Consider the following 22,293-nt stretch of genomic DNA (forward strand, 5'->3'; position numbering starts at 1 on the left):
AAATGCACATACACTCTTAATGCTCTTCTTTGAAATCTCTTTGATATGGTTCTTAGTAAAAGTTCGCATTAGCAATAAATGCGGTAGTCTGTACTGTGCGTGAAAGCATAATCAATTATCCCCCTCAGTACTCTTGAGCTCGTAAATGCCGTCTCTAACGTGAAGTTGCAGGGTTTAAGCAATGCCACCCTAAGCCGGCCCCGGTATCACACTCTAATCACTGTGCGAGTGCGAGTCAGCTGACACAGCTCTTAAGCAAGCAAGACACGGCCGCCTGCAGCGCTCCCACCAACAACAGTCTCGGGCACCGTCTCCAGTCACTAATCGGAGTTGTTACCTGTGGTCACGATGTGGATGTGTAGTCCGCGCCGGTGGCTTCGCAGGGCAGTTCCCTGCTTGCTGATGCTTCACGGACTCGAGCGCAGCTCGGCTTTTGACGCCGGATGTCCCGCTGGCCGACTCGCAGGGAAGTTCTCTCCTCGCTGCCACTTCACAGGCTCGAGCGCAGCTCTGCTCTAGACGCTGAACTTGGGGGAGACCCAGTTGCTAGGTGATGCCTCGCAGCCGGGGTTTACAGCACGCTCTCTCCTCTTCCTCCTCGTACCGGGCTGGCGGCGGTGATTTCGGTCACTTTGAAGGTCTCAGGCAGTGCGCTGACATGCACTCTCGGGCACAGAGACTATCCGCAAGACCAGTCACGCTTGTAGCAAGGCAGACCTCATGATGGGCGTCAGCTGTGTGCCGACCAGCACACCGAGTTAGCAAAACACGGGCAGATGATGCAGAGGTCACAAGGCCACAATCTATGTGTGGAGATACCCACACAGCAGCTTGGAAGGGTATTACCTGGAAACTTTTATAACCCTGAGTTTCCACAACAGGAGGTCAGCTCTTCTCAGGCCCTTGGAGACGTTTTCACTTCAGAGGTACAAAGCACACAGCACAGTTCCTCTTCAAGCAGGGGGACACAGCACACATCAGAAAAAGTCCCTTAGTCCTCTCCTTAGCAGAAACAGCAAACTGAGGGTCAACCCCAGACAGCAAGGGCAGCACTTCTCCTCAGTCTTCTTCAGTTGCTCTCTTTAGCAGGGATTCCTTCTTGATCACAAAGTTTCCTAGTCTAAAGTTCAGGGGTTTCAGCTCCGATATTAATACCCCAAAAGTCTTTGTTCTTCATGTGTGAAGGGTCCTGGACCCGGTCCAAACCAGTTCTGGGTACACTCTGCCAGTGCACATCTTTTTCCTTTGTGAGTGTGGGCCAGGGCCATCAGATACACCGCAGGGGGGGGAGCCAGCATTGTGGAAGGCAGGCACAGCCCTATTCAGGCCCAGGTGCTACTCCTCCCACCACTCCAAATGCAGATAGGTCTATTCAGCCTAGTGCTGAGTCACCCAGCCTCCTGGAGCGACCCCAGCCCCTGTCACTCACAAACCAGACAGTCAATTCACAAACAGGCAGAGGCACACAGAAAGGTTGAACAATAAAATAGACACTTTCTAAAAGTGCTATTTCCAAACACTGAATTTAAAAACCATCCTCCCTAAAACATGTGTTATCAAATTCTGAGTTCAGGGATACCAGATTCCAAATTTCTATCTTGCTTCTATGGGAAGATATGCAAGAAAACATGTTACACAGCTGTCACGAGTCCGATGACGAACTGCGGACTTTTTTGCCCTTTGACACCGTCAAAACACTCACAAACGTCATCTCGCCCTCTGTACAGGCAGGGCTGGAGCCCTTTAAGAAAATCCCTCAAGAGGAATCCCCGGGGGCGTGGCCCATGACGTCGCCGGAAGTCGGCTTATCAGAGGAGCAGGCGGATGACACAAGAAGGCCGGACTTCTTGCCAAGGACAGAAGCTGTATTCCCCGGAGGAGGTGAGTTTGTGGCGTGGACGGTGGAAGTGAGCAGAAGTGGGATACCCCCCCGGGATGAGCAGAGCGGCCGCAGGGAAGACGCCAAGTCGAGAGGAGCTGCTGCCGACGAAGACATCAAGCCGGGAGGCCAACCGGATCCCGTCTCGCCCAACCACCCTCCAGGAGGGGGGTGGCTTGCCAAGGTATGGGCGAAAGTCCAGGAGTTCACGGGACACGGGAGGGGGAAGGGCGTTGTTTAGAGGGAGGTCACGTCGGGGTCCACTTGATGCTAGGTTAGAGGTGACCTATTCCCTCACTCCTCTTCCCTTGCTATAGGAAATACGCACTACCCAAACACTGACTCCGGTATTGTTTTCCTTTCCTTTTCACACACCGGCAATACCAACTCCTGGAAAGGGGATAGACGCGGAACTAAACCCCAAGTCCAGGAGAAGCCGTGGTGAAGACGGGACCATCCAAACCGGGTAGCCTGTCCTGTGATCAAACAGACGTTTGCCTTTTCTTTTGTTTCTCACAAATAAATATCCGGAAACACAACCATTTCTCCTGTAATTCCTTTTTGGCTACCTTTGGCCTGGTAACGATCCCCAGTTGCGACAACAGCATTCCCCATTCTGTCTTATGGGGCAAGATAGCCTTTCAATAGTGAAAAACGAAATTGACAGTATTTCACTATCAGGAAATGTTACCCACACTAGTACATGTCCTACCTTTCACATACACTGCACCCTGCCCAAGGGGGTACCTTGGGCCTACCATAGGGGTGTCCTATGGAAAAGGGAAGGGTCAGGCCTGGCAAGTGTGGACACTGGCCAGGCCAACATGGCAGTTAACAAACTGCACACAGGCACTGCGGTGGCAGGCCTGAGACACCATCTTAGGGCTACTCCTGTGGGTGGCACAAACAGTGCTGCAGGCCCACTCGTACAATTTGAATCACCAGCCCGGCACATTCAGTGCACTTTACTAGGGACCTACTGATGAAACAAATATGCCAATCATGGATAACCAATCACAATTACAATTTAGCCAGGGAGCACTTGCACTTTGGCACTGATCAGCAGTGGCAAAGTGCCCAAAGCATCGAAACCAGCAAAAACGAAATCTAGCACAGTGTAAAAAATACAGGAGGTAGATGCAAAAAGTCAGGGGAAACCACGCCAAGGGTGCCAGGTCTAACATTTCCTTTAACAGTTAGCCACCTTCCTTGGGTCATAAACTGTAAGATCCTTATAACACATTGTTGGACCTGTAATTGGTGGGTGGTCTTCCCCCAAACCTTTTGCTTGCTTATCTCCTCTTCTTGCTGAATCGTTTTGTTGGCCTGACGACTCTGAGCACTTTACCACTGCTGACCAGTGCTAAACTGCACATGCTTCTTCCCTAACCCAAATTGGCATATTTAGTTTACTTGTAAGTCCCTTGTAAAGTGGTATACGATATACACAGGGCCTGTAACCTAAATGCCACTAATGGACCTGCAGCATTGATTGTTCCACCCGCACAAGTAGCCTTTCAAACCTGTCTCAGGCCTGCATTGCAGGGCCTGTGTCTGCAGTTTACTGCCACTTCGACTTGGCATTTAAAACTACTTCACAAGCCTTAAACTCCTCTTTTATTACACATAAGACACCCCTAACATAGGCCCAGGTAGCCCACAGGACAGGGTGCTATGCAAGTAAAAGGTAGGATATGTACTTTTAAGTTTTGCTTTTCCTGGTAGTGACAAACCTCCAAATTCGTTTTTCACTACTGTGAGGCCTACTCCTCTCATAGGCTATAATTGGGAATTCCTTAATACACTTTTAAGCTGTAATTCCCAATTAGACAGGAGTAGCTGCATCATCTTTTATTTCTTGGGAATGGTAATGGTAAATCCTTTGTACTCGTAAAGTTAGATTTATACATTACTATCTTAGAAGTGGCACTTTTAGAAAGTAGACATTTCTCTACTTTTACTGCCAAGCGTGTCTGCAGTCTGTCTCCAATACACGTCTGGGGTGGGTGACAGCTACACTTTATGCATTCCCTCTAGACAGCCACAAACACAGGATGTTTAGGTGTGTCTGCATACTCATCTGTATTTTGATGGCTCTTGCTGAGCAGGAAGGGGAGGGGGAGCTGACACATACACCTGAATAGGCAGTGTCCTGATTATCCCCTACTAATAATCTAAAAGCAGGGTTGGGAAGAAAGGACCTATGTGCACTTGAAGTCAACCCCCAATTCAAAGGTACATTTGGGTATAAGTACTGGGTCTCTGACCCCACCAAATCAGACATTTCTGGACCTAAAACTGCACTCTGTCAGAAGAACTGCTGTGCTGAATCAAGGACTGGCACTCTGCTAGACTTCTGACCTGGAAGACATGCTTTTCTCTTGTGCTGCCCTGCTGCCTTCTGACTCTGCTGACAAGAAGGACTCTGCCTTGCACTGAAATAATCTCCAAGGGCATGTTGGCTTGTTTCCTGTTGCTTGAGACTTAGGGATATCAAAGTCTCTACCCCTGCTCCTGTGCCTGATCTACCGTAAGTGGGCCCAGATACTTGCATCATAAAAATCGACGCATCTCCAGTCTGTATGTAGCAGAACTGGCGCATCAAACCGGTTGCGGGAGTAGAATCGGCCATCGCTCTCAGGACCAACACATTGCCTTGAGAGTCATGACCACTGTTCCCAATAAAGCGCGCGCTCGGGCGCACGCGGACTTCTCTACCCCTGAGCGCGCAGTGCCATCTGTGGCGCACGCACAGAGGGCACAACCCACGAGATTATTCGCGCCGCCGCTTTTAAAAGGCGCGCGGCGCGTAAAACGGGCATTTCCAGATTGCGGAGGCCGGTGGCGAAAGGAGAGGAGGTAAGTGTTTTGATATGGCCACGTGCGTGTGCTTTTTGTATTGCCCTGAAGCGCACGCACTGCTTGCTTGCTGTATTGTTCTTTTAGTAAAGCGAGGCTGCGGGGAAGATTGTGTGCTTTTATTTAATTATTCATGTTAATTGCAGCCCCTTCACGAGCTGCGATTAACATGAATACTTAAATAAAAGCACACAATCTCCCCCGCAGCCTCGTATTACTAACAAAGCAATACAGCAAGTTAAAAAACATGGCGTGTGTTTTTTAGGCTAATCTGCCTTGTTTGCAGACTTGCTGTATTGGTTTGATAGTAACGCAAGGCAGCGGGACAGATTGAGTGCTTTTGTTTAAGTATCCATGTTAATCGCCGCTCGTGAAGGGGCTGCAATTAACATGGATACTTAAATAAAAGCACACAATCTCCCCCTAAGCCTCGCTTTACTACCAAAACAATACAGCAAGTCTGCAAACAGGCCCCAGTCATTCTATGGGATGTGTTTGTGGCTATGTTTCCAGGCCTCAGTCTTTGTGACCACAACATAGGTACATCGCCTGATCTTACTCAAGCATAAGCATGGACATTCCATATATAAATATGGGACATAACGGTGCCTGGCCATAACATTCTACACATATATCAAGGTGAGAAGGTGAGCTAGTAGGCAGTCTCTCCTCTGAGGTCCAGGTGACATGTCCTGTATCGTACTACTATAACCAGCTACCACCAATCATTAGTAGTACAATGGTCTGAAGACAGGACGGTAGTCACTCGCATTAAAAGGAGTAGGGCTTTGGGTATTACCCAAAATCCCAACAGTGTCTAGCACTTTGTTATTGAGTAACATGCAGTAATCACATAAAGCACTGGTCAAGAGGTTTGTGACTGGTCCCCTGCACCAGGATACATATTGTGTCTGCCAGAACAATAAAATGAGGGGATGGGTATCAGCAAGAACACTGTCTCTACAGACATTCAATGCTATACATAGATATTTAGTTATGCACTAATAGGTTTCCTGTAGTGTTTTTCATCCTCAATTTTGGGCCTTCAGTTGGCTATTTAAAGTCTAAATTCTCAGGTGTCCCATGGCAGACAGCAGTGCTTAGGTTGCAAAATCACCAGATTGAAAGGCCATTACTTTTGCAGATTGCATGATTTATTAAGGCCAACAGCAATCTGTGTGGTATCATGCAAGTGTTATTACAAGCATTGATGAGGCTTGAACTGAAGTTCAAGAGTACTATATGGTTCAGGTCCAGATTTTCCCTTGGTGCTGGTGTATCATGAGCTGAGCTGTACCCCTTCAAAATCAAGGCAGGGAGTTGTGGATTTTGACATAATCCAATTGTCCTTCTGCCATGATTTGAAGATGTAATTGCCAGTTAGGGAATCAAGCAAACTATCTCTTGCAAAATCTGGTAGCCCAACTGTACATCCTGGCATTGTTCAAGTATTATTCAGATGCCTTAAACTCTCACAGCATCCATCAAAATGCACTATTCTTTCCTTCAATATCCTAATTTCCCAGTAATTTTATTGATATCATTCCAACTTAATTGAATATGTTCTCCATTATCTGGATTTTAAACAGCCTATGAGGTCCCACCTGGAGAGGGTTTCCTCATTCAGATTTCACTCACACTTTGACTGTAACTCTCTTGATAGAGTTCGAGGCAGTGTCTGGTTTGGGGCAAAACTAAACATATTCCTTCCTCTTTGAGGCCTAGTGAGTGGCAGAGAGGGCGCTGGAGTCGGTGCAGAGTTTGCCGTATGAAGGAAGTACCTACACAAATCTGCCCTGGGACCACTTATTCTAAATGTATTTTCAATTCATACACTCTTCTTTGTCTGTGCTACAAGAAGCTTTGATGGTAGAATTGTCAAACTGGTGCATTTGAGCAGGGCTCCATGTTTCTAAACCTGAAGTGTACTTGTCATGGCATGTTTATCCAATGTGCAAACCGGCCTTAAGACCCTGAACGTGGCGCTGTATGTGTGAAAATGCACCATCTTTTCACTTTTTTAAGTAAATGTTTGGAGTGAAATTTGACGCTGCACAAGCGCGCGGTCTGGTTCCTGGCGCATATAGCCATGGTAAAAAGAACCATTGATGGACAGAATGCAGAACAATGTCATACATTCACCCCAGTACAGAGATCTGGGCCTAAATCCATCGATTTTTTGCTCACCATGCCATTCCAGTTTGGACCCAGCCATATGCAAATCAGTCTTGACCCTGTGCCCAATGGGAACAGTCCAGCCCGAACTGCCAGGCCAGGTCCTCCGTGGACTGGAAACAAGCATCCTAGGACCGGTTTCGGGGTTTCACCCCTCTTCAGCCAGGATAGCTTGATTCCAGTGGCATGGAGAGCACGGGACTCACGTCTGACCATACCCGTCCCACTCAGGGTGATCAATGGAAAAAGAACTATTGATGGACAGAATGCAGAACAATGTCATACATTCACCCCAGTACAGAAATCTGGGCCTAAATCCATCGTTTGTTTGATCACCATGCCATTGCAGTTTGGACCCAGCCATATGCAAATCAGTCTTGACCCTGTGCCCAATGGGAGCAGTCCAGCCGGAACTGCCAGGCCAGGTCCTCCCTGGACTGGAAACAAGCATCCTAGGACCGGTTTTGGGGTTTCACCCCTCTCCAGCCAGGATAGCTTGATTCCAGTGGCATGGAGAGCACGGGACTCACGTCTGAGCATACCTGTCCCACTCGGGGTGATCAATGCAAAAAGAACTATTGATGGACAGAATGCAGAACAATGTCATACATTCACCCCAGTACAGAGATCTGGGCCTAAATCCATCGTTTTTCTGCTCACTATGCCATTCCAGTTTGGACCCAGCCATGCAAATCAATCTTGACCCTGTGCCCAATGGTAACATTCCAGCCCGAACTGACAGACAGTAGGCTTTTTTGGGAAGTGGTAAACCGTCCCTTATTCTCTAGTGATGGCAAGGAAAATATGGTGATGCAGATAACGGGTGAGATACGAGAAGCCCACTTTGGGAATATTTTTAATCCTAAATCAGTATCCCTTTTAGGCTTGCAGGATAATACAAAGGATGTGGACTTCCCGCTTACAGCTTCCTCGCTTAGCTCGTCGCTTACTCTTCGGGAAGTTGAAGATGCCCTGAGGAAAGGCGTACCACTAAAAGCCCCTGGCCCTGATGCGGTGCCGTTGGATCTTTTCAAACATAATACTGTTGTATGGGCCCCTTTGTTATTGAACGTATTCAAAGCAGCTATTATCGGTCGCATTCCCCTATCCTGGAAGGAGGCAGTGGTGGTGCCTATTTTCAAAAAGGGTGACAAGTGCGACCCACGATGCTATCGCCCAATATCATTAATTGATGCATCATGCAAACTATTGGGAAGGATAACTTTGGCCGGATTGGAGACGTGGGCAGACTCCGTGGGCCTAATTGTGAACTCTCAATATGGGTTCAGGAGAGGAAAGGGAACAACCGAACAGTGTCTAAATCTGGCACTAATTATGGGTAAGTACATGAAGGCCAGGGGTTTTTCTATTCACCTGGCCTTCATGGATTTATCCAGTGCCTTTGACACTGTTTGTAGGAATAAACTATGGGGGATGATGGAGGACATGGGTTTTGAAGAACCTTTGGTTACCCTGCTCCGCAGACTACATGCGGCTACAACTGTGACAATAAGATTCGGGCCACGGGGGGAAAAACAAAATCTATCCCCTCAACTGAGGGTGTACGACAAGGTTGTATATTAGCGCCTTTTCTGTTTTTAGTCTATACTAATGGCCTGGAAAAGTTCTTGTTGGAACATTGTTCGGATTTCCTGAAGGTGAACGGCAAGAAGATACCTATGTTATCTTATGCCAATGATACGGTATTAAAGACCCTTACAGCGGATAGTATGCAGACCTGTCTGGAAGCATTTAATAACTTTATGCTGGACCTGGACCTAAAGGTAAACTTATCAAAATCTTTTGCAATGGTCTGTGGCCCTAAAGGGACAAAAACCCGTAAGTTCATGGTAACTAATTTTACCATTGACAAAGTTGATAATTTCAATTACGTGGGAAATGTATTTAACAACAGACTGAGCTGGGCCCCTTTGATGAAGGCGCGTGTACAATGTACCAATAGATCTATAGAGGGTTTATTTCGTTTTTGTAGTAAATTGGGACAAAAATCAGTCCCACATTTAAAAACCTTGTATAGAGCAAAATGCCTATCTGTGGCCACCTACGGGGCAGGGGTCTGGGGGATAGAAAGCCCAGCCATGATCCAGGTCATGGAAAATAAAATTTTAAAGCGTTTATTGTCAATTCCATCAGGTTCATCTAACAGTTTTTGCCACACTGAGATGGGAATGGAATATGTGACTGACATCATCCGTGTTTCCCCTTTATTATTATGGGGTAAAATATGGTTATCGGAAGACCTTCAGCTCTCCAAAGATATCCTGCAGGACTGCAAAAACCTTGAACATGCAATGCAGATCCTATGGCTTTCATACGTTAGTAATACTTTGCATAGAGGTTTGGGTCACTTTTAAGATAACCCCGAAAAAATGAAGGGCGACATAAAAACTCTGATTAAAACAAGTTATCGTAAAAGTTTAAGTATGTTACACTCAGACCAGCCAACAAATTGTTTGGGTAAATTGCAGCATCAATTTTATTTAACATTTACTACTTATGTGCAATGGCGCTTTTACCTGACAAGGTTTAGATTAAAGACTCTTCATTTTCTTCTTGCCTTTCCAAAACAAGGGGGTTGGTGTGAGAGGCTGCCCCCTTGTTTTTGCGATAACAAAACTAGTCAAAGTACTATTCACGTTGTCCTTTTTTGTTCTCTTTATAAGGAACCAAGAATTAGGTTTATTAAGCCTATTCTCAAAGGGCGACAACCATGTAATTATAAAGAGGGTTATGACTATTTGTTATCGCTATCATCTTCTGGAATATGTTGTGCCATGTTAAGTTTTATACGACTATCACTCCAGATTAGGAAACGGTATTGTTAGTTTGGTTAAAGACCTTCTTGCTGCCAGTGCAATAAGCACAAAAAAATTAATGTCATATGTTGGTCCAACTGGTTATATAGTATGCTAATAATCTCTGTTATAGGGCGACTAATATGCTTTCGCATTGTAGGTTTCCATTCTTCCTGATAAATGATATGTTAAACTTGTATAAACTTTGTTTTAGTAACAATATGTTTTTAAATTAAGGTCTGTATACTTTTATGATTCTATTTTTTTTAATCGAATAAAGTTTATGAATCGAATCGACAGGCCAGGTCCTCCCTGGACTGGAAACAAGCATCCTAGGACCGGTTTCGGGGTTTCACCCCTCTTCAGCCAGGATAGCTTGATTCCAGTGGCATGGAGAGCACGGGACTCACGTCTGAGCATACCCGTCCCACTTGGGGTGATCAATGCAAAAAGAACTATTGATGGACAGAATGCAGAACAATGTTATACATTCACCGCAGTACAGAGATCTGGGCCTAAATCCATTGTTTTTTTGCTCACCATGCCATTCCAGTTTGGACCCAGCCATATGCAAATCAGTCTTGACCCTGTGCCCAATGGGTACAGTTCAGCCCAAACTGCATATAGCCATGGTTGCAGCGCACAGAGACCCTCCACTGCCACACACAGAGGAAAGAAATTTGAGGGAACATTGGTCACGACATGTCGGAACCGCGCTTCACCACTGCAGAAGTGTTGAGATATCAAAGGATCCTTCCATGGAACTGATGCATTCAACCCCTGCCGGATAGGCATCGATGCATTGCTCGGCTGCCCCCCACAGCTTGCTGTTGCAGTGGCGGCTGGTGACATTTGAAAGTGGTGATGCGTAAACGTTGAGCATGAATTTTATATAACAAGCGATATGAACAAGTTCTATGGACAAACCTGGGGTCCAGAGGGAGTCCCTCTCCTGAGAAAGAAATGAAAAAAAGATTGGCAAATGGTGCATTTTAAAGCAAATGACTGTAGCGATAAAGCAAGGCTTATTAAGCAGTGGGAACATATAGTCTTGAAACATTAAACACATAAAAATCTGCCCCATATCTTCTTGCATTAATTTGTTCAACAATTACTGTAATGTGTAAATTGTTCTGCATGACAACTTTAGGCCTTTAAAAAAATGTATGCTTGCCCAGTGTCTTGCATTTGGAAAAATATGCTCTAACCAGACTTCGAAAAGCACCCACATATGCTAGCTGTAACCAGACATATAGAAATATTTGCAGACAGGTCTTTAATTGAGATTAAAAAAGTGGGTGCTCTCTATAAAGGAACATGCCAAATACATTTCCATAATTCCCATAGTGTGCCATCAGACCGGTATTTTGGTTTCTCTCTGAGATGACATTTTATCCAGATAAATGGCACAGCAACTGATATACACCTAAAGCCTGTCAATGTGATTGACTTTGTCACTGGGAGTTAGCTGTTTAAGATAAACGAGTAACAACAATGATTTCTTAAAAATAATTAACATAGGAAACGTTTACATTTTGAAATTGTGAGTCTGTGAATTAAATAGCATTGAGGACTGTGAAAGTAGTTTTGGCCTTCAATTATGTGTGCTTTATGTTAGAGATGTATCCTCTTTTTCTCTGCATATCTTGTCAATCTGCACATCTTCAACCCCCTCTCTTTCCTCTTCAGCATCCTCTTTTCACTCTTCCCCAAATTACTTTCCTCGCATCTTTGTCACTTCACCGCTCCCAACGTGCACTGCACTCCCTCAAATTTAAGCACTTTAATTGCTCTTACTTTTGCCTTGCAAATATTTTGACATCAGTTTACCTCTTTCACACACATATCCACAGAATTTCAGTTGCAAGTGGAATACACAAACATTGTTCTGTGTGCTCTTCAGAGAGGTTAACCCACTGACATTCACTTTGTTTGGCTTTAGCCTTAGTGCCTAAGCGCTCAATCAAAGCTCCTCATAAACACCTGCCATGGCTCAAGCTTCAAAGTATGCACAGAAAAAAATTATAAAATAGCTAACTCGTGGGGAGTGCAAGATGAAGTAAAGCATGTAAAATAAGAGAGGAACTAAATCGCTGAAATGCAGATGTTTTTAACATCCATTGTTTGCAAGTCAATCCATGTTTTTTACCATCAGTGTTAACTTAGGGGCATGTGCACAGGGCCAGTTTTAATGCCATACATCAGAGAACTGGCCAGTGAAAGCACATTACACAGTAAGCACATATCTCTCGCTTTGGGCCGGACTCCGATATTTAGATCCCTTTCTCAAGGGAACAAGAGCGAACCCTGCTCCTTATTTGGATCCATTTCACAAGGGAGCAAATGCCGCAGTTCCACTTCAAAAGGACCGAGCAATGTGCAGCAAGGGCCTGGGTGTCACAGTGGGGGAGGTTAGAGTGATGAGGGGTCTTGGCACGATATACAGAACACAGCATTAGCTTGCAAACACTTACCATTACCGAGAACAAGGCACCGGATCAGAAGTGCTTGCATCCACTCTCACGTATGACGAAAGGGTGGGATCTACGTCTTTGAATGACTGACATCTGAAATCACGTAGGGATGAAGTCTCCTACGCCTAAAGCCGTGACGCTTATTGCATCACTGGCCTACAGTGTGCATACAATCAGAGACCTCAATGGCAATGAAGGGCTTTAAAACTGAAAGCCCTGCGTCGTGTGTCAAGTCAAGAAAGTTGATTTACTGCCTGTCTTCTGTCTCCTGCTTCACAGCGAGGCGGGGCAGGCAGCCTGAAGCAAACAACCCAGACTTAAATACATCAGTTTATTTAGAGATACAATCATATCTCTAAATAAATTGATCTGTTTTATATTTTTTTATGTAAATGTGTAGAAACTTTCAGAGGGGCGCAGCCCCACAGTCCTATTGAAGAAACCGCCCCTGCACTACTGCGACCAGGATAAGGTACTTTGTTCACTGGGTTCTGCATGGATCCTGTAGTTGGCCTGTGCTCTCTCGCGATCGGCTTGAACTATTGACTTTGCTCTGATCCAGTTCGACCAGATAACCCCCATAGGTGCTCATTGCTTCTAAGCGCTAGAACTCTTTTTAATCTTTAAAAAATCATAAATTGACTTCTATCCACTGGATATTTGTCATTTGGGCTTGATTTATTTATAAGATTATAGCCTATTTTTCTAAACCTGTGTGGAGTCTTTTTATAATGTTTTCATTGTGTTACTGTGTGAGTGTGTGTGTTGTACAAATACTTTACAAATTGCCTCTTTAGATAAGCTTGTTAGATTGATTGCTATGTACCAAGCTACCAGAGGGTGAGCACAGATTATCTTTTACTGTATATATAGCTTACCCTAACTAGAGTGGTGGCCCCTACCTGGACAAGGTGTATACCTCTGCCAACTAGAGACCCCGTTTCTAACACACCCCAACCACAATTGATTTAGCTTAGACCCCGCTATTTGACCTTTTAAACAGTGTGATGGAGACAACTTGGTAATCGGGTTAGGAGTGGTGTGATGAGCCCAGAACTTCTCTCTCATAACCCTGCTAAGAGAACTCCTCCTTTCCACAGCTATTTCTATTTGGGCACACACCATCTTCTTAATCAGTCCATTCGTCTGTGGTGAATATAATGCATTGTGATGATGTTCAATGGATAACTCTGCCAGAAAACTTTTAATGTCTTCTGACACAAATTGGACCCCTTTGTAATTTACAATGGTCGTAGGGACTCCTTCACAAGCAAACACATCTCTTAGAAATTCCAGCACACTTCCTGTGGTTCCCAAATTAACACAACATGCAAACACATATTTGGACATGTAATCCACTATTACAGGAACAAACTTTTCACCCGGAGACAGCAAATTAAAAGGCCCCACTATATCCAAACCTAACTTGCACCAAGGCTCCTCAGGTACTTCAACAGGGGACAAATGGGCAGTTCTTACACATTTTGGGCCTCATGTAGGAAGCCCAATACCGGTCGGTAACGGCCGATTTTCGGTAAATATACCGTTACCGACCGGTATTTGGGCTTTTGAGATGTAGGGGGCTCATTTCATGAATCGGTATTTACCGAATCTGTAAAATTACCGATTCGGTAAAATTACCGAATCGGTAATTTTACTGAATCGGTAAATACCGAATCATGAAATGAGATGTAGGGGGAGTGTGTCGTGGGTGTGGGGATTTGTTATTTACCACCAACTAAAGGTTGGTGGTAAATGACGAATAGGTGAAAAAAAGCATTTGTGTGCACGTTTAAGTGTGCAATGTGGCAGACATACATGCCCTCAGGGCATGTATGTGTGCCACATGTGCACACATGCAGGAATCAGGGGTGCAACAGGGTGTCAATGTGACACCCTGCCACCCTTGACTGTGCTCCCCCATTACCGAATCGGTATTTACCGATTCGGTAATGAGGCATACCTTCCCATTGATTCCTCAATGGGAAGGTATGCCTCATTACCGAATCGGTAAATACCGATTCGGTAGTTACCGAATTTTTCCGATTCGGTAATATTTACCGACTTTTTACCTACATTGCATTTACCACTTCATAAATACCGAATCGGTATGATTCGGTATTTATGAAGTGGTAAATGTAATTTACCTACATGAGGCCCTTAGTCTTGTCATTATTGGCCCAAAGAAAAGAATCACTAACAACCATTTCAACTTGCTTGTCCAAAACTGGGCACCAGTAGTTTTCCCTCACCCTAGACTTGGTGAGATTTCTACCTAGATGCCCCACATGCCAAATTCATAATCTTGTCATGCAATCCCTATGACGGAATCAAGCAGTCCCCACTGAATAATTTACCATGGTTAACATGCAACTCCTCTTCCACACTCCAAAATGACATCACCTCATTTAAAATCACAGTACACTCAAGCCACCCCAACATCACAAATTCCATCACCTTAGTCTGATCTCCATCCTACACACATTCACTTTTCCATTTGTCTTTATTCAAAGCTGACTCCCTAATCCACAAAACGGGGGAAACATCTCCTGATGACTCCAAATTATCAAAACACAATCTGGAGAGACACTCAGCTGTTGCATTACGAAGACCAGGACGATATTTAACTTTGAAATTAAATTCCAGTCACACTTTCCACCCACCTTTTAATATGTAGAGTAGACCTTTCAAACCCCTTACTGGGGAACACTTGAATCAAATATTTGTGATCTGTTATTAAGTTAAAGGGTAGACCCCACGGGAAGAACTTAAAATGGCACATAGTCCACATGCATGCCAGAGCTCGCCTCTCAATAACCAAATACTCCTCCTCTGCTCCAATGAGGGAACGTGAAGAGAATGCTGTTACTCTCTGTTCCCCATTCACAATTTGCACCAGGACAGCTCCCAGACCCTTAAGATTAGCATCTGTTGTAAAGATTGTCTTTTTGGTGATACCAAAATGTCCCAAGCTAAGCCTTTTCCAATATATTCCTTGACTTTAGCAAATGCTTCCTCACACTCCTTTGACCTCTCAAATTTGATACCCTTTTTCAAAAATAGTCTCAAAGGCGTCAAACACTAAAAAAAAACATGCATACTTTTTGAATAGTATTCAGCCAATCGGAGGAATAACAGAACACCATCCTTGTCCACAGGAGCCAGAGCCTTTACTATGGATTCCATCAGATCAACCTTGGGTTGTATACCCTCTCGAAAATTTGTGTGACCCAGGTATGATACAATGCCAACTCTGAACTTGCACTTCTCCCTCTTGCTTTTCAATCTTTCACAAAACATGTCTCATGGTGACATCGTGAGTTTCTTCATCCTTGCCATAAACTAACATTTCGTCCTGGAAGAACGATACATTCCTAAAGCCTTCTAGTAGGCCATATGTTAACCTTTGAAAGCATGCAGCTGCCAAGGCCAATCCAAAAGGCATTCTTTTGAATCTATACCCTCTTAGCGGTATATCAAAGGACATAAGATGCCACAAACCCTCATACAACACTACCTGTTGATACGCTGCAGAAAGATCAATGACACATTAAAAACGAGTACCCCTCAACACTGATAATGTTTCTGCTATATTCGGGAGTGGTTGCCGATCCACCCAAATACATTGGTTCAAACCTCTGAGATCCACGCACATCCTCATCTTCGTTCTTGGGTACGAATACCACCGGAGCCTACCATTCTGATGTTTCGATTTCCTCAATCACATCCAATCTCACCAGTCTGTCCAGTCCTTCCTTCAAGGGTCCCATCATTAGACTTTATGTACCACTGGTTTCACATTCTGTTTCAATTTAATTTTGTGTTTGAACCCTTCCAACATCCCTAGGTCATCCTTGAACACCTCTGAAACTCATTCATCATATCATCTTCATCACTAAGATTGGCTATTAACATAACTTCATTCTTGCATTGGGATTGAGTATAATACCCAAATTCCTTTGGTGACGCCAACCCAACAAGTCATTGCTACGTCTTGCTACATACACTTTGTAAATAGTTTCTCAGTCTTTGAAATTGGTCCTCATCACTGTGTAACTAACAAGATCAGTTTTCATGCCCCATTAACCACCCGGGTTGCTATCTGGAGTGTGTATTTGAATGCTTTACTTGTCAAAAATGTTTTCTCAGTTCTTGTCCCCAATTAGAGTAAAGGGAGATCCAGAGTCTTTTTTTAAATGTGCTATTGCTAAAAGGAAATCAATGTTATTTTAGCTTTGAGCATTTTAGCCCTACATGGTAATTTTGCAGTTTTTCACCTTGGGTTAGGACTTTTAGGTAGACTTTTTTTTAACCAATTTAATTAGTTTTCAGCTCAGTAAATGTGTTACAGGACAATATCAATCAGGAAGCAGTTACATGCAATATATAGTTTGATTTTAGCATTGTTTGGTCAGGAGCCTTCGGTTCATTATTAAGCAACAGTAATAAAAACAAAGTAACATAATATACAGTCGTATCACAACTGGGGGTGTATTCATATTACATCCCTATGAAATAGTAATCAGTTACATTTGTTTAAGAAGTGCTTTCTCATTACCACTCTACATTGAAAAGAAGCACAACAAGTGGTTAGGTCCCTCCTTCCCATCTCCCAGCAGTATGAATCTCCCACGTGTTTCCTTAGGGGAGAAGGTCACTCACTTTTAGGTGGAATTGATGAATTTGTAGGACTTTTATTTTAGTTCCTCTTTGTTTTGTAATGCAAGTGTTAAATATTAATTTTGTGTAATTGCATTGCCTGTCTCCCGAGAGATGAGTTTGAGGTCCACTAATTGTCTTGAACTAGCCCTGAGTTGCCAGATGTATGACATTTTATATAAACTTACTCTTCAATATGCCTATGTTATTTTATATATTTGTTGTTTTTTATTAATTCTTGTCTTTCGGTGCACACTGTAGAATTGAATGTTTGGAGCACTGTTGTGATATTTGTTGTGCTGTGCTTCATGGTTACTCTTTTAGCTGAAACAAAGGTTTTGATGATGATGAAACTTATACTGTCTAACCAACAAGATCGATTTCCATGCCTCAATAAACACCCGGATTGATATCTGGAGCATGTTATTGTATGCTCTCCTTGCCAAAAATGTTTTCCCAATTCTTGCCCCAAATAGTGTATAAGGAGATCCAGAGTCCGCCAAAACCATGACCCCTTTGTCTCCCCTAATGCTTCACATTCAAGCATTCTAACACGGCCTCCCTCCACTACTCCATCCAGTTGATTCACCTGGGGTAACTCTGAATGACATACACAGTGAATGGCTTGTTGATTCACTTCAGGTTTGTCAAATACGTTACGCACTTTAGTGTTTTTACACATACTTGCCAGATGACACTTGTTCCCACAGTTTCTGCAAGTCAAATTCTTATCAAAACAAACAGGGTTGTTGAGAGACTGTGCTGGTTACCACATAAGTAACACTTTATCTTGATGTCTTTAATTACACTCCTACCTGTCATACTATTGCCACTGCTCAGTTTATGAACATTCACATTGGCCTCTCCATTTACATCTGTATTGATGTTAAGGTTGAACACTCTTTCAATTGTACCAGATGGTTTCTCTCACTACTCCTTGACCCACCCCAATGTATGTTCCATTCCTTCAACTAGATCAATTGCTTCCTTTAAATTTGTATTTTTTGCCAGTAATTTCTCCTGCAACCTAGGGTCGTTCGTGCAACACACTAACTGGTCCCTTATTAGGGAATCATTATGAGCCTCAAAATCACACATACGTGTAAGGCTCTTAAGTGATGCTATATAATTCCCTACTTTCTTATCCCTGCATTGAGTTCTGGTGAAAAACATGTGCCTTTCCTTTACTACATTGATCCTTGGCCCAAAATGTCTCTCTTAAAATTGTCATGGACATTTCAAAAATATCCCTCCATTCACATTTGCCATTACCAATATTTAGCTTATCTAAGCTCTCGCAGATGTTGCGACCTATGATGCCCAAATGGTAAAAGCAAACTTCTTGTTTCCTTGCAGGAGAAAACTTTTCACCGCTAATCTAGTTTCTTCCATTTTTTCCATGGCAAGACAGGGTCTCCAACTTCCAAGTGCAATTGTGGGGGTGGAGCCATACTTACAGCTGCCATGATTCTATTGGAAGCGCAACTGTGACTTATAGAAAAAATAACAAAAACAACCAACCACTAAAATAAATTAAAATAATAATTTAAAATAACATGGTAAAATAACAACACACCAGCATGACAGCAGCATCATGATTGGTCTACCCGCGGCTATCTGACCTGTTCATTTACTATGTCTCAGTAAAGGTTTTAAAAAAAAAATTAAAAAAATTATCTAGCATCATGATTGGTCACGCTCAGACAGTGCCTGGGAGCCTTGGGACTGTTCTCCACTCCGCTGTGCAACACAGCCAGGTGGAGAAACGCTAAGTGCGCATGACTGTTTGGCCGGCCCATGACGGGCAACCAAACTTTCATGCGCACTTATGGTGCACCAACCACTCCTCCTCTCTGTGACCCCAGCCCCTACCTAGCCCCTCATCACCCGTACTAAAAAGAAAATGATAATAACGTTGTGTGATTATCATTTTATTTTTTCCTTTGTCCACTGTCCTGAGAGCAGTGAGGCGACGCTTCTCCGCCTTAGCGCAGGTGCCGCAGCTGATGTTCGCTCTTGCTTTGAGTCAGTGGCCAAACACAGGCCCATACCATGCGTGGGGCCCCCAAGCACCAGGGGGCTCCCTCAGCACATTACTCTGGCTGGCTAGCTCATGATTGAGTCCAGAGGGGGCCCCTCCACGGGCCTTGCAGGGGGACCCTCAAGTTTCATTATTCCAGTGCTTTGAGTGCAGAGAGCATGGCCTTTAGCTTAGTGTGTATGGAAAGGAGCAGACGGGAGTAGATAATGGTGACAAGGTACCAGATGTTTTTATATTTGGGAGAGAAAGTGGGAGAAAGGGTTTTGCTGTAATTGGTGGGGAAGGGCAGCCACACCTAAGTTTTACTTAATATATGGGGGCTTGGAGGACATTGTGATGGGTGCTGGGAGGAAGTGACAGGATGCAAAAAAAACAAAATATATGAGCCTAAGAGAGGAGAGTGGTGGATGAAGATGGCAGGATGCAAAAAAAAACAAAATATATGAGCCTAAGAGAGGAGAGTGGTGGATGAAGATGGCAGGGCACCAGGTATATTATTAATGTATCGGATGAGAAGGGCCTAAAGAAAGTTAGCGAGAATACAAAAAACCATGCTAAGTATTGCTGCCCCATATTTCATGTCCGCCTGTATAGTTGATTTTTAGGTCGAACCTGGGCAGCGCATGTGCTGCGAGCCATGCTGTACTGGAGTATAGAGTAGCCGCCCCACCCACTCTCCACCTATATTTGTCATTGGCTTGTGTCATTGTCCTTCGTAAATGCAGGCTTCTGATTCATTAATAGGCGTGTTAGTCCCTCCTTAGTTCTGGTTGTCTTCATTCATAACCTCCCATGAGGACTGCCCCTTTTACTTCGGTGGTTACACAGTGAGTCTTTTTTAACCTGCAAGCACTATTTTCTTAAATGGTTTCTCCTACTGCAGGCACGACATGCTTTCCTGCAACATTCAGCGCGCCATGCGCGCTTTCACATTCTAGGCAGCACGGGACAATGGCGGTTGCTTCTTTGAATAGGTCTCGCATTTACAAGAGTTTCAGCTATTGGCATTGTACATGACAATGCGTTTTATTTATGTGTTAATTATCAAAACATACAAATAAAAGGCATTGTCATTTACAATGCCAATGCGAGACCTATTGCATTGCAAATGCTTGTTGAAATTAGCTTACAGGTGTTAGTAATAGGGTACACATGCAACATAATATCTAAGCATCAATAATGTTGAGTGTTCCACATCGAGGTTCCAGGTGACAGCATAGGTTATGCTAGGTATTTATCTAAAATTCTATGTACTATAGGTCATTGATGTTGTGATTATACTGTCAAAAAGCTGGTTCAGAACCATGATGTCAACTCAACAAAATACCAGTGGCAGCTGATGGAATATTACACGCTAGCTTACACCCTCCAACAACTCTTCCGTCAATAACGTCACATGATCTTGACACCAAGTATCACAAATCACAATCCAAGGTTTACATTGGGAATGTCAATATTTCTAGTATAATGTGTGCAAGTTAAGACTAAACGCCAATGTCCTCATTATGAATGGCCCGGTTCTTTGGTCGATATTAAATGGACCCAACAATAACTCCATCTGGTTAGAGTTTATCAGGTCCAATAAATAACCCCCCAATTAGAAGTTTCTCACCAAAAATGGAAATAACATGCACCCGCCAAAATAATCATGACCCAATAATTATCAATATAAAAATAAGGTGAACCCAATATTGTCAGGAATCAGGGTCCAAACCGCCTACCCAGCGCTTAGACACTACAAATCCCATCAGCCCCGGGGACCGGAAGTGGGCGCCTATTTAACGGCGTCAAGCCCGGCCGGAGACGTGCGTTATTCAGGAATCAAGGGATGTTCAGAGAACGCAGCGGTAGAGGTACGCTGTGTGGGAACTGTGGAGAGGGACTTCGGAAGAAGAGCCAGAGAAGGACCAGAGGTGAGCGAATTCCCTGATGTGCTCGGCGGAGCCAGATACTTTACCAGGCATAGAGGAGCAGCGCCTTGCTCCCGTTACTCCCCGCTCGCTTCTGTAGTGTATTGCTCGGAAGAGCACGAAGGTCAGCGCTGCTCCGAAGAGCTTCGCTACCACTCGGCACCCGCACCGGTGCCGCTTCCTAGTTCCACGGCTCGGATGAGCATACCGACCATAGTGCAAACGATCCCAGTACCCTGAGGAGCCGATGCTCCCATAAGGCACCAGATAGGTGTCGCTTCTAAGGATTCAGTGCTCGGCTGAGCACAAGAACATACGGTGTGGTTACACCTAACTGTCAAGACATTGGGGCAGCTAGTAGATGTTATCCCGACACGGCGTAATACTCATGGTTGGGAGCCAAGGGTACCCCCTCCTAAAACAAACCTTTTGGGCCAGGACCCTTAGCGTGTTGATCCTCACGCGTGTGAAGGAGCACTACTACGTTGGAGGCCACAGGCGGTGGTGTGTTCACCGTGGAAGCTGTCCTATGTGGTCTTACAGACAATTGAGGAAATGGTAGTACGGATTGGAGCCAGAGTCCGAGGAAAGACTGTAGTTCCTGTGGTCTGAAAATTGTTGTGACCTAACTAGAGGCTTATTACGCTGGAAACACAGGGAGTGCCTGTGTACTTTGTTTCTTACGTTTATTGTTCTGAGAGAGGAATCTCAGAGATTGTTGGGAAAGAATCCATGAGACTCAATGGTAATAACTTGTGTTAGTGAGACCTACATGAGAGTAGATTGTACATGGTGAACTGTGTGTGAATGTTCTTCTTTTGTCTTTCAGGTTCTTGTTCCAGCAGCCCCTTCCCCTTTACCCTTTCCCTCGCCTGATCACCTGTGGGCTCCGTAACCTTTGGTTGGAGTCCGGGGAGATCAGGAGGTGGACCTGCATTACGTCGCCCGACTCCTGGGGAGCTCTGTGACCCTTACAAATATACCCTTGGAGGCTTGGGCAAATCAAATAGTCTTAGGTGAAGGATGCCTACAAGGGATTTTATTTCAAAAGAATTAATAATTAGTTCTTTTGAAAATATTTTATGATTGAGTCTATTTAGATCATACACCCAGTTGTCATCTGACAACAACAATTAATGGACATAAAAGGCACAGAAACATGGGAATGTCTTTTGATACAAATACAAAGTTGTTTATATAAATGAATCAAATTAAACAGGGGAATACAAATGAACAATCAATTTAGCAATAAATCATGAGAGAGGCACAAACAAAATTATTCCTAGAATTCATGAAGTTGACATCTATTCCGATTGTATCAAAAGTGACATATCTCCTAATGGGAATAATAATCACTTGTCTGCAATAATTGTGTCGGAATTAGATGACTGAGTCGACGTTTCGGTCTTTAAAAGGCGTCAGTCCATCAGACCATCTTCAGGACAATAGATATTGCAAATAAGGAAGGACCCCTATACAA

Source organism: Triturus cristatus, chromosome 2_1 (genome assembly GCF_964204655.1).
Source record: "Triturus cristatus chromosome 2_1, aTriCri1.1, whole genome shotgun sequence".
NCBI classification, from domain to species: domain Eukaryota; kingdom Metazoa; phylum Chordata; class Amphibia; order Caudata; family Salamandridae; genus Triturus; species Triturus cristatus.